This window comes from Siphateles boraxobius, unplaced genomic scaffold, assembly GCF_051911475.1.
Source record: "Siphateles boraxobius isolate OS27281-9 unplaced genomic scaffold, OSU_SipBor_1 1, whole genome shotgun sequence".
Taxonomy (NCBI): Eukaryota; Metazoa; Chordata; class Actinopteri; order Cypriniformes; family Leuciscidae; genus Siphateles; species Siphateles boraxobius.
In genome coordinates, this window is record NW_027508699.1 from 32061320 (window position 1) to 32080279 (window position 18960).

Here is an 18960-nt window from a genome sequence, read left to right on the forward strand (position 1 = left end):
ATTTTAAGGTGTGTAATGTCACTAACCTGGGAGGAAGCTTGTGTAGTTGCTACCAGCCATTTGTTGTAGTCTTTAAAAAGCAAGTTCTTTAAAAGAAAATATCTCTTTATAAGAAAAAATATTTCTTTATAAGAAAATATCTTTGCTTTGAACTTTGAGCGTTGTAACTTTGCAGATGTTGTTTATGCTCAAACAGCAACCTTACACACCAACTCAAGTTAGAAAAGTGAAATCATAATCAACCACCCCTTTAAAGGTGGAGTGTGTCATTTGTATGCTGTGTGTCAATAATAAGAGTGTCCGGGAAACTTGTTTCACAACTAAAATCATTGTTTTGACTTGAATCAGTGTTTTTGAACCAATCGGTTGAACGACTAATTAATAAAGACTGCTACTTGTCACCACCTACTGACACAACAATGTAATATGCATGAACAGTTACTGAAATAATAATTACTTCACACATTTTTGCAATTCTGCTGGTTTTGCACCAATCATATGTGTGGAGGAGAATTTCTCAGGAGATTGCTCCTTAGTCTTGTTAGCAACCTGCTTATGGGTTAGGCTTAGGTTGCACTTCCTGTAACCTAAATACAAATGGAAAGCCATAACAAGACACAGGCACCTCTAAGCAGCTTGTCACTCAAAGTGTCTGCCAAGTAAATCAATGAATTATGATGAATAACTAGACATCAGTGTTTGTTGGAAAGTGAGCATCTTTTCATGAACAATATTATCGGCAGCAGCTGGCTCATGCAGAGCAAATCTGTCAGACTGTATGTGTTAGGAAGAAATCATTTATCTAGCTTCAATTATTCCCAGACAGAATAAATTCAGTTAGATTCATGCAAAAACTGAATTTGCATTGGCGCCATTATTTTAGAGGGTCTTTGGTTTCTCTAGGTAGCAGTTGCTGTGGGAGCCACAAGAGAATAGCCTTTTCTGTTCTGTTGCATTCATGCAGTATTTACAATTGTACCCGCCAGAAATCCCATGCACACCTCTTTAAACAGTGTGTGTGTGACAGGGAGATTGGGGTCATGAGGTCATGCCTATAATAATGTTTACCTGTGTGCTGAGAGGGAGATGATTCTGACTACACCCTTGAGAACGGCTAAATCTGATATATTGTGCTGATATAAGGGCATCAGTTCACAAATAACTGCTTATCTGTCTCATACAAAGCAATGAATGATATTACTTTTTTTTCGGCAGAACACAAAAAAAGTATGACCTCTTTAATGTATGATCAACAGGTGAGGAAATGAAAGCCTGTTAAAAAAACAAAAACACTGAATACATATATTCATAGGAATGCTGATTTCAAATCAAATTCAAAAGCAATATATTATAAGTTGTATATATATATATATATATATATATAAACCCACATACATACAGTACACTTATATAAGCAATAGCAATATATAATAAATAGCAAATCTTGGCTCTGTAATTGTTTATATTGTTGTAAAATGTAAAATTTTATGGCACACCTCTTTATATAATGTTGGATATATAGGTCTATATATATTATTTAGCAAATCTTAACTGATTGATCGTATGTATTGTCGCAGAATGAAAATTATTATTGCACAGATTTAAATATCAAGTTGGATAAATAAGCATATAATCAACTTTATTCATATGCATACAGTATGTTCACAAAGTGATGCACTACATAGCAAATATCAACTGATTGATAATTTGTAATTTTTGCAAAATGAAAACTATTATTGCACAGCTCTATAAAGTTGGATATATCCAACTTTATTTAAATTCATAGAGCACACACACACACACACACACACACACACACACACACACACACACACACACACACACACACACACACACACACACACACACACATATATCACCACAAAATTGTAACTATATTACAGCACATGCTCCATGTATACATTTGCGTATATATAAAAATATTGTAAAAATGTGAACTATACTATCACCCAGCTCTAATCTGCTAAATGTGACTAAAAGGCATGAAGATATTACAAAAATTAATTTTCCTAATGCTGTATTGAAACAAAGCGCTATACAAATAAAATGGACTTGACCATATTTAACCCGAGCTTAAAACCATATGCAGAGATTTGTTTTTGGATGGACGGATGCATAAACAAACATTTAACAATTAATAAAACACCTGGGTCTCATGAGCAGACACCGCTTCTCTTTTTATTTGATATGCACCAGTGCTCTGCCTCAAAAGCCAAACAAATGACATGATTATATTTTAATATCTCGTGTTGAATGATTCTGTTTGGCACACAGGCCGTTGATTCAAGGGATACTGTGGGGGCGAATGTGTGTGTGTGTGTGTGTGTGTGTCAGCATTTGACGCATTTCCATCGATCCCCAAGCTTAATATCAGGCAAAATGATGCATGTTGGGAGCAGACCGGTGACGTTTGACAGGCCGGGTGATACCGCTAACCTCCATTCATTCCACTAGCGTTCCACCCACAAGATGCTCAAACACTCAAGGCAGAAACTGTAATGAGCTTTTACAAGAAATTGCTTACATCAATCCAAACTCTGCACTCGGTATACTTTAGAGGTCTGTCTGCCTATACATTCTCATATTCATATCAGATCTTGAGTGTGTGTGTGTGAGAGAGAGAGAGAGAGATACCGAGGGGGTTGATGACATTTTATACTGTTTTCTTTTTAAATGTACGAGACGGCGTCTCTGAGCAATGATGAGCGCATGTGAGCTAAACGTTGGCTTATATGTGATGGCTTATTTCTACAATAGTTTCTAGTGTTGTTTAAAAGTGATCCTGTATACATTTTTTATGGTCTTACGTTAATAATTTGTATGAACTATGTTTGGGAACTATGGTTATGGTTAATAAAAATCATTAGCAAAACTATAGCATCATTAGCATGCACCAAAGTGCCATTAGCACACACTATCGTATCATTAAAATGCACTGTGTACATTAATCAGCCAGTCCTTTCCTTTAATGATTGTCATAAGTTGATTAAGTGCTAAATCAGGCCATTTATTTAAAAATGTCGTTTAGCAAATGGATGCAAAGCAGCATCTGTTGTTTAGTGTGTTGAATCTGGGCCATGGAAATCCTCAGTTGAACCACTGGTGCTGCCAGGACTCTTAAAAAATGCTTTAACCAGTCTAAGATGGTTTTAGCAGGATTTAGTTGTTCCAGCTTTTCTCCCAGACTGACCAAGATGGTGTTTAGCTGGTTTTAAACGACTATAAAATTTGAATAACCAGCTTGGCCACTATACTTATACACCTTACTATTTACACTACCATTCATCAAAAATACATCTATAATGTTACTAAATATTTCTATTTCAAAGAAATATTGTTCTTTTGAACTCTCTGCTCTATATCTCAATATTCTGAAAAAAACAAAAATTCCACAAATATATTAATCATCCATAAACATAAAAAGCAGAGATCCCAAACTTTTGAACAGCAGTGTATTTCTTTTGTTTTGTGCAAGGTTTGAAATTCATATATGGTAAGAGGAAGACATTTTGCATTTAAATTTGTCCATTCCTCATACATAAGCATAGAAAGGAGTTATGCACAGATTTTTTTCATGCTCTGAAGTTTGGTCAAAGATGAACATTCAAGACATTATCAAAGATGACACCAGACAAAATATTGCTAAGCCTGCTGAGAGAGAAAATAAAAGAAGCCAAGCTAGAGACCTGTGATGACCAGTTAGAGCTTGCTAGATACTGTACCAGTGAACATTGTTTTAAACCAAATAGGGTCAATTTTGATTTAGACCAGCATTGCCCATCTAAAACCAGTTAGAGGGATAGTTCACCCAAAAATGAAAATTCTGTCATCATTCACCCTCAAATTGTCCCACACCTGTATGAGTTTCTTTCTTCTGCTGAACACAAAAGAGGATGTTTTGAAGAATGTCGGTAACCAAATAGTTGATGGGCCCCATTGACTTCCATAGTACGTTTCCTTTTCCATTCTATGGAAGTCAATGGGGCCCATCAACTGTTTGGTTACTGTTTGGATATTTCTTCAAATATCCTATTGCATTTTGTGTTCAGCAGAAGAAAGAAGTTCATTCAGTTTTGGAACTACCCATTTGATTTTTTTTTTTTACTTTATAGATTGTTTTTTTACTTTGAGTCAATGCAAGTAGATTTTAGCAGAGAAGTGAACTTTCTGAACATAAGGCAACAGACAGAAATATGTTTTTTGATTGACCTAATCAGCTAGATGTAGAACTTTACGAGCTTGTGCGACAAAGCTTGAACTCATACACCTGACTCACTCCTTATTGTTATTTCACAAGCACAACATATTCCTCCAACCCATTTCCATCCAACAAGGTCAGGCTCATTGATTCTGGATATGTTGTCATGGCAATGCACTAAGGTCTGTTTTTAGGTCTGTTTGGTAAATCTGAAAAGTCTGTCATTTTCTAAATTAGCTTGATAATGCATGAATGAGTAGAACCTTAAGCTATTTCCACAAACTTACACAACATGCACACACCCCTACATCTCTTCCTCCATCACAGAATGTATCCGTAATGGTGTGGATGATGAGAGAAAATGACTATTTTACTTTTTTTGCTTTATTTATTTCATTTTTTTTCAGTCAAGTTAAGAATACAAGAATACAGCCCATTCTCATCCCTAGGCGTCATGAAACTGACGCCTTGGGAATCATTTTGACCATGCTTCAATATTCGACGCTTTAGGCACCCTTTAGCGTCAGTTACATGACGCGATCCTAGGGCGTCATCTTACTGACGCTTTACCTTTAACGTCAAGCATGGTCAAAATTGTCATTTTAGTGACGCCTTGGGGTGAGAATGCGTTGAAGAATAGGGCCAATGTGGCCCTAAGGCAGTCGAGTAATCACATCACCTTCCGGAGGAGTTTACCACTGCAAGCGTCAGACCTCTCCTCTGATAGAATACATTAGTGTCTAGTTGACACAGTAGTGTCCGTTTGTGTGTGTGTTCGGGAAAAAATGTATACCAATAAATCTAGCTTGGCACAGATAATGAGACCCGTAGGATTAAGTAGTGTCTAAATGTCCTGTGTCTCCACATTCAGTACAAACTTCAGTGTCTCTGTGTCTCAAGTCTCTGTGTCAAAAATACATAATTAAACCTGGCTTCAATTGAAGGGTTAACTAATACACCAAATAAAAGATAATAGGCCTAAAACGCATTTGGACTTAGTACGGTCTACTTATAAGAGTAGTTGCAAATGAATGAGATGAAATGTAGATGGAAAGTTACTTATAGTTAGTAAAATGTCTATTGAATTATCAAAATATAGTGTAACCAAAGTAAATAAAAAAGTACATATTATTAATAAAAATAACTTAATATATCAACTAAAATTGCTTATTATTTAAATTTATATATTTAAAATTAATGTATATATTTACATTTAAACTGTATCCATTAAACATTACCAATCAGTTGAAAGTAATTCCAAAATAATTAATAAAAGTTACGCCATATATGCACAAAAAGTAAATGTAAGGTCAAACTTTAGATTAGGGTCCAATTCCCACCATTAACTAACTATTAACTATAACTTTTCCCTCAATAAACTCCTAATTACTTAATAGTTAGTAGGGTAGTTATTGGGTAGGATTACGGGATATAGAATATGGTCATGCAGAATAAGACACTAATATGTGCATTATATGTACTAATAAACAGCCAATAATAGTAATATGCATGCTAATAAGCAACTAGTTAAAATTGAGAATTCGACCCTTAAGTGTTATCAAATGTTACCTCAAACATCCAATAAAAATCACTAGTTAGTTAAATATAATATAATATATTATTTTTATTTTTTTTGACAATATGTGAGTCAAATGATTGTCGGACTTGTCCATAATAAATGTTATAAACTTTGTCTGTGGTTATTATGTTAGGAACTTGAGGGGGACTGATTTCATACAGCCAGTAAAAATCACCGTGGGACTAGTTAAACCTCACTGCACAAATGTCTCAGAAAAATGAAATTAGTTCTGAGCAAAGCTTGCACTGAATTTGTTTGCAGACGCCATGGTTTAATATTTTCTTACACAGGCCTGGCCACTTTCCACACGTCTACATTAATTCAGGGCCGGTCATAATAAGCGGAAACTGTCCATATGCACCTGCGTTTTTGTATATTGAGTAAGAACTATTCAGTGTGAAATAGACCATCAGCCAATGAGGGGTGACAGAAACCTAGTTTCACATTTTCATTTTTTACAGTGTGATACATCAAATCTGTCCTACTATAAAGAGAAGGCACAATGTAATTACTCTGTGCACTAGTCTCTTCAGTATCCTCATTCAAAAGGACAACTTAATCATCTTTTGTAGCAATGTCACTGCCACAAATGAAGACAAATGATTAAACTTGAAACAATACTGAACTGCGTGGAAAAAGAGAAGAAGCTCGGCAGAGGATATTGGTGTTTTGACTAAATATACAATGACGTGATGTCAGTTAGCCTTGAAGAAGAAGAAGAAGAAGAAGAAGAAGAAGAAGAAGAAGAAGATGATCCGTAGATCAAGGTCGCTTTACATTGTACATTACAATACATTTACACACCCGCACACACATTACAATCACATAAGGACACAAATAATCACATTATGCAAAATACATGTTAAATAGATATGTTTTTAGCTGAGTCTTGAATGCCACAGATGAGATATTACGAAGATGTAAGGGGTAGTGAATTCCATAATTTAGGAGCCATAATACTAAATGACCTTCCAGCTACAGCAGACAACTCGGATGCATGTTTCTTTACTACTTAATACTCTAGACACATTCATATTTTACTTATTATTCTTGGATGTGCATACAGTTCACCCAAGAATATACATTCTGCAATAATTTAGTGACTGTCTTTCCAAACCCATATGCATTTCTTTATCTGTAGAACATGCAGAACTTTTATATAATATATATATATATATATATATATATATATATATATATATATACACACACACACACACAAAATATAATGTGAATAATTTTGACAATGCATTGACACAAAATAAGCACTTTAAAATTTCATATACTGTAAAATGAAAAGGTGAGTGCTCGAACAAACACAAACAAGAGTGTTTGAAAGCAGCATCTATCAGCACATACCCGAATATACCGAATATCCCGAATATACCCAGTGTTCGATTCTACCGGTACTGCAGGAACTGTCAACCTTTTTTTTTTGTACCGGTACGTTTGACAAACCCCAGGTGTAGCAATTGCACACAGAAAATGAAAGTCTTTTTACTTTGTTCAAGACAAATCATTTTAAACATTCTCTTAAATCTAACAAACATAAGTTTACCCACTACAATCGACCTCCCGGGTTCAAGTCTGTCTCATCCCAATCTCTGCGCCATGTCCCTGTAGCCAGACTTCATACTGTGGAGTGATTACCTCTCTTCGTGTTATGAATACTCTCCACGCTGTCCCTGGCAAGCAGATAGGAAGGGTGACAGAGAGCTTGAACTGCAAAGCGACCTTCTGTTACAGCTTTCAAACATCACTGCCATCTGTTTGCTGACCCTTTAATGGATGTTCTCCATGTTTCTAACCTATGACCAAAAGGCAATATCCCCAACTACAGCCCAAAGGTGGTCTCCTCCCTCAATGGGGTAAAAGAGATTGGTTTACTGGACTGAACATTGTGAACAATAATAATTTTAAAAAATCATTAAAACAGATAGATTCAGTAAAAAATACACAGAAGCTTCTTGACTTTTTAAAACATAAGGTTTGCCTGTTAAATCCACAAAAAAGACTATTCATAGGGGTATATTTAAAAAAAAAATCTTGCTTAAACATTCAATATTACATTCTTGAAGTGTTCAACTTTAATTAAACTATTCAAAGAAGGTGAATTGAAAAGTGGAGATAAAATTCATTATAGCTGGGGAAACCATGTTATTTAATAAAGCAATACACCACCTGAGTTTGTGAGTTAAAGTGAATTGACCACATTAGACACTATGTGAAGAAGCACACATACAAAACGGTGCCATCATATAATAAAATACATCAGGGATACATTGATTAATGCTTATGCACTATGCTTTCACCAAGTAATAATCTGAAGTTCATTGACCTGATTGTAAACTGTTTACAGTTGCTAAACAACTTGCCACATTAGTATAACGTGCAAATGTTTATCAGACTTTTACAACAAGGTTAAAAGGCTCAGAATTTAAAGTCAGAACTACCCATTTTTATTCATTTTAGGATCATTATAAACTGTACAAATGCATCTTCATCTCAGTAGCGTTTCCAACTGAAAGGATGTTTTAAGATGCAATGACCATGTGCATCGTTCTTCAGCTGGCTGAGTCTTTAAAGAACTTTGGCAAACAACAGTCTGATTTTCATCTTAAAAACAGAGTGTTTCCAAGGGCAAAGCATAGAGATTAAGATTCCAATTTTTTTTAGCACAGCAGTAAAGTGGCTGGAAGAAGAGACACACCTTTTCTTCTTTATTCAGCTCAGAGTGTGATTGTTATTCTGCTCGGCTCGCTACAGTCCGTGGGTTAGTGCCAACGTGTTTCCCATTTTCATTTCTGCATACTCTAAATATTGAGAAGTTTCCTTTGTGACCTCTGAGAAATGTTGTGTTTCCACCATCTAATGGCTGAGAATAACAGAGCATGATCCAACTGTTTGCCATGCAAATCAATCAGTACAGCAGAAACTAGAGGAGGGAAACCACTCTCAAAGTTCCTCATGAGAACAGAAAGCTTAAAAAAAATCTATCTTTATGTCTGTTCAGCAACCACATAGAATATCATATCAAGCAATTAGAGACAAGCAAACATGGCTAAGTCATTAACGAACAAACAAAATGATTGAACAAAAGATAGATAGAATGATATAACAAAATAACAGATAGAATGATAGAATTACAGATAGATTGAAAGAATGACACAGATAGAAAGAACAAATGAACAAACAAACTAATGATAGATAGAACGGCAGATAGAACAATAGAACATCAAATAGAAAGAATGGCCATTAGATAGAAAGAACAACAGATAGATAAATAAAACGAATGACAGATATTTAGAAAGTAAGAAACAAACAATAGATAGAACGACAGTTAGAATGACAGATAGATAAATAGAAAATTGAATGAATGAATCAAATAATGAATGAATGAATGAATAAATTAATGAATGAATGAATGAATTAATTAATTAATGAACACACAAGCGAAAGATAGATTGAATGGATGAACATACGGACGATAGATAGAATGAATGATAGAATGAATGAACAACAGATAGAAGATATAACAAACACATGACAGACAGAACGAACGAACGTACGCACAAACACATGCACAAACGATAGAGAGATAGAAAGAAAGAAATATCAAACAGCAGAACAGATGATAGAACAACCGATAAATAGAAAGAACAAGAGACAGTTAAAAAGAAAGAATGAAAAAACGATAGATAGAACGACCGTGAGATAGAGAGAACGTCCGACATATAGAGAGAACGACCGACAGATAGAACGACCGACAGACAGACAGACAGATAGACAGACAGACAGACAGACAGACAGACAGACAGACAGACAGACAGCCAGACAGACAGCCAGACAGACAGACAGATAGATAGATAGATAGATAGATAGATAGATAGATAGATAGATAGATAGACAGACAGACAGACAGACAGACAGACAGACAGACAGACAGAATGAACAAACGATAAAACGACAGACCCCGGAGACGTCAGACGTGTCTAATGAACATACATCATGTATCTGAAAAATGAACGCCTGTCAGTCTTTGGTTCCCTTGTAAAATTAAAGCCTTTATATTTCCTCTTTATCATTCAGAAGGAATATGAATTCAATTTGTCAAGCTCTTAAGACGACACAGTGTCAGTGTTTGTCCACGGGGTTCAGTATTGCAGAAAAATCATGACAAAATGTAATTTGTGAGCTTGGCCGCTCTAAAGCTTTGCTCTTGGCAACAATAACATCCTGGAAATAATATGCTCGCAGGGAACCTACAAGGGAGCCAAATTTACCTCTTCATTATCATCATCACCATCAAAAACAGCACTGCAAAATACAGTTTTCAAGTTAAATGGCAATAAACAGCTTAATTTGGAAAGGAAAATTGGAATGGTCTTTTTTAAACTGAAGGGCTGTAGGCACACTATTATTAGTTTCATAAATCTGCTTATGATTAGTCGTACAGAAATAATACATATCCTGCTCTGCAACAGTTGTAATGCACAGTTTTAGCAGGGTGAGAGTGTCATTCTGGAAATGTGAGCCAGTCACATTTCATCATTTACTGTAATAATTGATTGCCTATTGATAATTTCCCTGTTCTGATTCAGATGTGGCATTCCTGAGAGGGGAACTGCTCAAAGAAAAGATACAAATCTCAGTGATTACGGCAGTCCTTCCAATACTATGTATCTTTGAGGTTTGGGTGTGTCATAACCGGAGAGATGGGAAAGAAAAAAACAACAGAATAAACCCCACTGGGCATAGCAAGCAGTATACAGTTGTTTCTGAAGAGAAAAATAACTTGAGGTGTCAAGACCCAGCAGGTAAAGCTCTGAGCCAGAGCGCTAAACAATTCACTCACAAGCACAAGTGTAGGACAAAATGAACAATACTGCAAAAAAGTTGCATGCCTTTGATAAAAGCTCAGACAGAAAAACAGAACATAAAATGACTTGTATTCTGAGCAAACAAATGCAGAAATAAATAGAACGTTACTGTACAAAGCTGATGAAGAAAAATATTGTGAATGTAGAAACCAACATATGGATGTCAGTGAACTTTAAGTTATGAGGTGGTTTTTGATTATGTTTCTAAGATTGTATAGACTCAACAGTCATGAAACAAGTTTTTGAGTCCTTTTAAGAAAATATACCTCAACTCTCTCATCCATTATCTGTCTCATTATATTTTAAAATAGTCTATTTTCTATTGTATGCTGCCATTGGCAACAGGTTTTCTCAGGTTTATGGTCTGTGTAAGTGTAAATAAAATATATTTTTTTCCAGAAGGTTCTTGGAAGAGGAAGACCAGAGATGCACAACCCTTAAAAAAAGCCACCAACTCAAACAAGCTTTCTAATGCAGTGTTATCTAACTGTCACATTAACCTTTTTTATTTCTTTTATTTGCATTTTAAAAGTCTCTCGAGCTCTGAGTGAGCTTTCAAAAGAGCGAGACACTGCAAAATGGAAATGAAGATCCAGCAATTGCATACTGTGCTTGTAGAACAGACCTAACAGGCATATATGAAGCCTTAATCCTAACAGTCAGATACTGTCTGGGCGTCTCGAGAAGGAAAACACATTTATGTCAAAAGCGAATGGTCTTCTTGCCTTTCACAGAGCTGATCTAGACTGTGAATACAATGCCTCAAGATGTCAGTCAACTCTTCCTTTCAACCGAGGGTCAAACAATCACATCGGCCACATGCCTCCATTCAGCCCTGTACGCTCCGGTTGGCTGGGGCTCTATAAATACATATTACAACCTTGTTTTCCTGCCAGACACTCTGGGACTGGCTGACAGGCAGAGACATTTTAAATGTCATATGGCCATGACTGCATAATGACATAACCATTATGTAGTCATACCCTGCCTGAGCCTCAACAAGCTCGAAAGGGATGTAACAGACTTCATAAAAGAAAAAAAAATAGATCAGCGAGGCTTTTTAGCTCTTTAACCAAGGGTATGCTAAATGCTAAATGCTGTTTCACACCGTCTCATGGGACTGTCAAATTGATGACTTGTGGTTGCAGCATGTGTTTTTGAGCTGACAGCATCCCAAGGCTTCCATGCTCAGCTGTAGTCATTTTGTGGGCAGGTCTGTGGAAAGAGGGTGTTGAATGAATGTGTTCAGTGTTTAATTGTGTTAGTTATAATCACATCCAACACTAGTGAAGATTTTAATCTGAACTGAGTTTGAGTCCCGGCTCGTGGACCTTTCCCGATCCCACTTTGCTTCCTTTCTCCTATGTCCTATCACAATAAAGGCAAAAACGGCAAAAATAAATATTGTGGCTAAACAAAACAGACTGAAATGTAGCAGGGGTCTTCAAAATATATCAAGGACACCGTTTGTTAAATGAGCAATGTGTCACCTTTCTAAATGCCCCATTTAGACGGTTCCACAGAAACCGGTCCCGCCTGTTTTTGTACACAGGATAATGTGTGACTGGAACACCGGACACTTCTACTAATTACACATCTAACAAGCTTGTTAGACCACACTCACGAGCACCAATCCATTTAGTTCTCGTTAGAGAGATCACGAGCTCAGCCACAAAAGCGGTGATGTAATACCATGTAATTAGCGATTTAAAGGTGCATGTTTCATGTGACAGATAATATATGTTTTCATGGGTACTAAGGCACTAATTATTCTAATCCTCGGAGTGTTAAGCCCATATTTATTTATTTATTCTGTGGAATGCAAAATGAAATGATAAGCATTCCGTACATTAGATGTGAGCAGGGGTCAATCTCCTAAAAAGACAAATACAAAATCAGTGCCATTCTCCATTCATTTCTGTTCTATGGAAAATTGGTATTTCAGCACAAATTACTTTACTTACTAGCCTTTAGTTCAGTAATTTTGGAATGACGGCTAATGTAGCCTACTTTTACTGCTGCGGTATTTGATTTGATTTTTTTATATTTTCCCTCATGTCTCAACCTTTCAACATAATTAAATCATGTATCTTATTCCTGCTATCTGCAGAGGCAAATTACACAAAAGGGTTTAAACTAACTTGAGAGTATTTTAGAATAACAGGTACGGACACATTTAAAATGAGATACTATATGTGTGTGTATATATATATATATATTATTTATATATATATATATATATATATATATATATATATATATATATACAAAGAAACATATGCAAACTCAATGAAAAAACAATTGAGACTAATAAATAAGTGAACACAGGCGGGAAGACAGGCAAATCAAAACGTGATTTCACGATCATAATCATGTCAATATATATTCAATATATATGTGTATATTCACACATACAGGCACTTTTGATTTGCCTGTCTTCCCGCCTGTGTTCACTTATTTATTAGTCTCCATTGTTTTTTCATTGAGTTTGCATGTTTCTTTGTTATTATCCTCTTTGTGTTTAATCCCTGAGTTTCCTTAGTTCATTGTCCAGTACCGTCAATGTTAAACGTGGTTTCTTCTTTTATATTATCCTGTGTATTTTTTATTAAAGACTAATTTGGTTCCTCTACTCCTGCGTTGTACGCTTTATACAGCCACACAGTGACATATATAGCATAAATAAATAAACTGCATGTGTTTTTCTGTACATGTGTACTGTAGGTGATGTAACTTTAACTAGCGGTTAAAAAAACAAAACCACATGCATATTGCGGAAGAACATTGTTTCTGTTGTGCTTCAGCACTGCGTGTGAGTGTGCGGATGAATATGACCCTTTACAATAGAAAATGCTTTACAGTAAACTCTGTTAAAGAGCTGCATATGGCAATTTATGTGTCCAATAAAATACCTTAATCAACTGTTGAGTTATAAAAACACCATCTCCGTGTCACTTTTACAACATTTCAAATCCCTCAGTTCTTGCCATCTCCAAAAAGCCAGGCCAATGTTGACTCTGGTTTTATTACAAGTTCTGTCACATTCTCTTTTTGCCAGCAGACTGTCCTCTGATCTGCGTTTTTTTAAAAATTAGCAGCTCCATGTCAAGCTTTCTCGCTTCCTGTGACAACTAACCTATGCCACTCCAACACCATACACACGTCAAAGTAGCTGGAGCAACTCTATTTAAAGATACAATGAAACACAGCCGAGTGACGTAAGTAGGCAATTTCCAGCGAAAACCATCCCGCCAGGTCTAAAATATAAACACTTATAACAGGCATAAAATGGGGAATCAGGGTAAGACAAAAACACGTTTTGGAGGAAAGATTGAGGATGTATTGACTCATTATTAAATTGTGTTAATTTTGAACAAAAAAAAAACATAGTGTACCTTTATTTGGCATTTAGTTTAGACTTCGTAGATACTTTTAGTGCATTATATATGAATGCATGAAGAAAAACTTAAAGATTAATTATATAGACCACCATGCTTCCTAAGTGTTTGTTCTGTGCTGCTGGAAAATAAGGTTTTACTTATACAGGAGAAACTGGTCACTAGAAATAGTCAGCTTTGTTTTCCTCTTTTCTTGATTGCTTGAATTGAGCACAGTGTGAGTAAAAGATGGAATGATTGAGGACTACACCCAATGAAAGTCTGCCTCCTCAATTTTCAACCTTTCATTTTAAGACTGAGTTTCAGTTTAACATTCACACACGCATGCACGCACGCACGCACGCACGTGTTTTCATGTTTTATGGGGACTTTCCCTAGACATAATGATTTTTATACTGTGCAAACTATATATTCTATCCCCTTATACCCCTAAACCTTCCCACCACAGAACATTTTCTGCATTTTCAAAAAACTTCACTTTTATAAGCTGTTTTCCTCATGGGGACCAACAAATGTCTTTGATTCTTATGTAGACAGATAACCACATATCAAGAGTAACAGGTGTCTACATTGGAAAAAAATTAAAATAATAATAATTTGTTCACGTCTAGACCACTCTTTATTTTCTTTTTTCTTTTTTTAACTGCATTTTAAAATATTAAGAGTTGTGTAAAATAATTTACCAAAGGTTGGGCAAAAATTGTTGCAAAATTAAAATTACTTTTATGGAACATGCCATCTAAAATCTAATCTGAAATCTAACCTGAACTCAATGTATTCCTCAATTGGAGACTTCAATGTACAGTTCAATTTTCATCACATCTTTGTTTAACTGGGAAAAACACACTCCATGCAGGCAATTTGTTCTCCTAAAAGCAAAAAATCGAAATCTTCCCGTCAAATACATTACGGTTTGTTATTTGAGAGTAAATAACAAATTTACATTAAGATGAGATAAAATAAATACAAAAATAAGAGCATTATAAAGTAGAACCGTGGATTTGGGAACCTCTAGGATTTCTGAACCTTTAATGATCAGATCACATTGAATATCACCTGCATATTGAGCTAGAGAGCCTAAGATCATAGTAATATTACATCTAACTGAATATGATGGAATCCAAATACAACATCAGTGAAGTCCCAGCTCATTTTTGAGGTGAGTTCCAACTGTCCCTTTCATCTTCTCTCTATCATACTCGCATCTGATTCATATCTTTTAATCTTGATACTTCAGAATCTTCACAGTATGCTCCTGCTCTCTAAGCTGGTATCTGGGCCCAATACCATTCAAAAGTTTGGAGTAAGTTGTTATTTTAAGATTAAAAAAAAACTTTCATTCAGCAAGGATGCATTCAATTGATCAAAAGTGACAGTACAGACTCTTATATTGTTACGAACATTTTCATTTGAAATAAATATTTATTCTGAACTTTTTATTCCTCAAAGAATCCTGAAAAAAAGTATTAGTTTCCACAAAAATATGAAGCAGCAGAACTGTTTTCAAGACTGGAGTAATGATGCTGAAAATTCAGTTTTGCCATCACAGAAATAAATTGTAATAAAATTCCAATATTGCTGTTTTAATTGTTTTTTTGATAATACATGCAGCCTTGATAGGACTTCTTTCAAAAACATTAAAAAACTCTCACCAACCACAAACTTTTGAATGACTGTATGCAACTATGCATATACAAATATATTCAAATTAAGTCAAAATATCACTGAAAAGTTAAAGTAATATATTTATACATACTCAAATCTTGTTGCAGTTCTATATATTCAAATATGGAGCATCAAAACATGTCACAAGACTCATCATCATGTCATATCCCTTAAAGCATAATAGTATAAGTTGAATGACCTGCTATCCTTTAACCTTCAGAAAGTGTGTGTGGAGTAGGAATTTGGGTTACAGGTTCAATGCCAGAAAAAGTGGAGTAAGGGAAGGAGGCAGAACATCGAGGGCAGCGGGGAGTGTGTGTGTGTGTGTGTATTTAGGTTTTGGTCACGGCTCAGCAGGGTGATCTTCATATCTGCTTGGTCCAGCCTGAGTCTCTGGAGTCACCCTTTTCTCTTCTGTTTCTCCTCTGTTGCTTTCAGCACTTCATTCATAATCATCTTTTCATTCCAGCACGAATACCGGAAGCGAGAGCCGACTGACAATACCGCCGGCCTCACGTTTGCGTGGTGTGCAGGTACTAATCCTTAATTTCATTCTTCCTTCTGACAAATCAGGGACAAGAACAAAATCAAACACATGAAGGTCATGGAAATCTTCCTAGAAACAGTCAGCTCCCCTCAGCCAGGTGAAAAGCTTTTTTATTTGGTAGTTTGGTATTAAGTAAGGCATAATATCAGCAAATGGTGTTTAGTTGTTGTATGACTCTTTGTTTTTGAAATAATCTTTTTTTAACTGAACGAATCATTCTCATTCATTTTCAATTAAATGCATTATTATTTTGTTATATTATTCGATTAAAATGCATTATTATTTTGTTTAGGCTTAATTATAAATTAAACTATATGTGTATATATATATATATATATAATTATCTTTTTTTTCCTATAGCTTGATAAAAAGTCAAGTCCAGCAGTCAACAGAATGGATGGATCTACTTTGTTGCCAAGTGTAAAAAACAAAAAAACAAAACTGGACATGAATCTTATTAAAGGATGATACAGTTGGTAAAAACTGACTGAGTGATTAATTCATTGTGAATAATGCATAAAAAGACAGTGGCTACTCACATAAAGACAGAGCCGATGACACCACAAAAACACATATAGTCCCAAGCACTTCCCGAATATCTGAGCTGCAATGCCAAAGACAGAGCTTTTAAGGTCACTGAAAAATAAAATAATAATAATAATAATAATAATAATAATAATAATAATAATAATGATAATAATAATAATAATAAAATGATAGAATTACAAATACAAGCGAATCTGACACTGGAAAGACATCTACTATAATTCAATTAAATATTTGTATGTTATATATGTTATATCGCTTGCAAAAAAAAAAAAAAACTGTACTTTTACAGAATTGCCATCAATGGAAAAACATGTTTTTGCTGCCAGATGGTGTAGTTACAACGGCTGCGTCCGAAAGCTTAAAAATGCTGCCTTCGGAGGATGCATGCAGGGCATTAAGGCACGTCCAAATCCAATAGTTTACTTCACTTCCTGTGTCCTAAGATACCTTCATCTGATCAATTTTTCTAAGGCACCACGCTGCGTTTGATATCCCACAATTGCATTCCATGACAGTTAAGCAAAAAAATAAAGATGCCATCTTAAAGTTGCAGTTGGTGGTCAGTTTGTATGTCAGTGTTTTTGACTAACGGTTTCTACTTTTTGGGTCATTTCTAGCGAGAAATTACTATTGTAGTAATGAAATATTTGCTTAGTTATCACCAAAGCTCTCTTAATTTTGTTGTGGTTCATAAAACCATTACGTTGCCTCAGAAGTCTGTCAGAAGTTTCGGGAGGTATTTTCATGAGCAAATGCTTAAGTGCCTGTTAAGACAGCAAGTCAAAAAGTCAGTTGCCTAAGCTTTTTGGACGTTGCCAACATGGCTGGTCATGTTAACTAACCAATTCTTGAGCCCACTGGGGCCAGAGAAGAACTCTTACAACTCTAGGCCAGATATTCTTAGGTTAGCAGAACCCTGAGAAGATTTTGTAAAACGTAAGCGCTTTAATTCTCCTTTTTTCATCTCAAATTTGGAGGGAGTAAATAATTCATGAGATATTGGCTTAGTTAAAGGGGAAACAGCACAGCCAAGCCCTGTTTGGAATAGATACACCAAGAGGAGCTGAACCGTTATTGAAGTTCAGATAAAAAGTGCCACAAGACCATTAAGCCAATTTGAAAGCATTGGCAGAATGAACCAGCTAGAAGAGGCTTCCTTGCATGAGTTAGCAACGTTTTTGACAGCAGAGCACTTCGGATTACCTCTCGGAGAGCTCTGGCCCATGTCTGCAGTCTGAAAGCCCATGCTGTGATCAAAGCACGTGTGATCAGATCACTATCAAGCAGCGTAAAGGCGCTAAAGCGGGAGAAGATAAAGAAACGATGCTTTGGTGTGGGAAGGGAACATATTCACACCAGTGACATGATGGGAAAAGTGTACTAGTCTGATTAACTGCGCCGCAGCGGGTGTCGACAGATTCCTGTAGTAAAACTGAAAAGTGTTGCACTCTTTGAGGCTCACTCTCATCTCCCCTCTAACTCCGCAAGCTGTGACTTAATAGACGACATTTTAACATGCCCCTGTCCGCAATGTCAAGCAGTCATCACCACAAATGAATGCTGCCACTTTCTATAGAACCAAACTCTTTCTTCACCGCAAGCACTGCATCTTAATACCAGCTCATACACGCACACTCTTGGCACTGTCGATATGAATATTGGGCTGCCATATCAACAAGACCAGAGGAAGGAAGAAAGGAAGGAAAAAAGCAAGATAAGCTGAATAACGTGGCACATAAGCAATCATGGAAAAAAATAAGTAGCAAAATTGTGCATTACTGTTTGTGCATAGAACAAATAAAATGAAAGTTTATAAATAATAATAATAATAATAATAATAATAATAATAATAATAATAATAATTATTATTATTATTATTATTATTATTATTATTACATAAAGGGGTTTTAAATGGGGCCACAAGGTGTGATAGCAGGTCTAAAGAAAATGTATGAAAAAAATACTAAATGCATCTTAAGAAATAGAAACAAATTATGAATTTTATTTGTGAATTTTAAAAAGCAATCTTTTTTTAAGAGTATACAATAAAGTATAAAAAATAAAGATTGGTGTCATTACAATTTATTAAATAAATGAATACTTATTAATAATTCACACTTAAA